An 873-nucleotide genomic window follows, 5' to 3' on the forward strand; every position below is an offset into this window, starting at 1 on the left:
AGGCAGGTAATTAAGTTCAAAGCTGGTTTTCACAAATTTCATCTCCAATGTTCTTTCGAATTCTCTTAACAACATCACCTGTAGATTTTCTGAGGTCGTCTTGGCGTTCTTTTATGATAATATAAATGTCGTGTGACTAGGGCCTGCCGTCGGGTAACCGTTCGCCGGGTGCAAGTCTTTCGATTTGACGCCACTTCGGCGACTGGCGCGTCGATGGGGATGAAATGATGATCATTAAGACAACACAACACCCAGTCCCTGAGCAGAGAAAATCTCTGACCCAACCGGGAATCGAACCCTGGCCCTTAATATTGACTTTCTGTCGCGCTGACCACTTATTTATTTATTTATTTATTTTGCATTTTGTTCGTTGTTGATCGTTGTGTTTGGTCGTTGCGGACGTCACATGACATCCGGTCAAGTTCGTTTGTTGATCCTTCCACTCAATTTCTTTTTTATTACGGAACACGCTGAGCTACCGTGCCGGCGCCACTCAGCTACCGGGGATGGACTTTTTCATGATAGCAACACTGATCACAATCCGAAACGATCAATTCTTCTGTTGTGTTCTGTTTTTATTTGTAGATTAGTCGTTGTGGAAGGACTAACCTGTCCCTGTAACACTTACCGGAACAAAACCCGCGCATAAACACCTTAGCCTGCCGGGGTGGCCAAGCGGTTAAAGGCGCTACAGTCTGGAACCGCGCGACCGCTACGGTCGCAGGTTCGAATCCTGCCTCGGGCATGGATGTGTGTGATGTCCTTAGGTTAGTTAGGTTTAAGTAATTCTAAGTTCTAGGGGACTGATGACCTTAGAAGTTAAGTCCCATAGCGCTCAGAGCCATTTGAACCATTTTTAAACACCTTATCAGT

This window comes from Schistocerca serialis, chromosome 6 (genome assembly GCF_023864345.2).
Source record: "Schistocerca serialis cubense isolate TAMUIC-IGC-003099 chromosome 6, iqSchSeri2.2, whole genome shotgun sequence".
NCBI lineage: Eukaryota > Metazoa > Arthropoda > Insecta > Orthoptera > Acrididae > Schistocerca > Schistocerca serialis.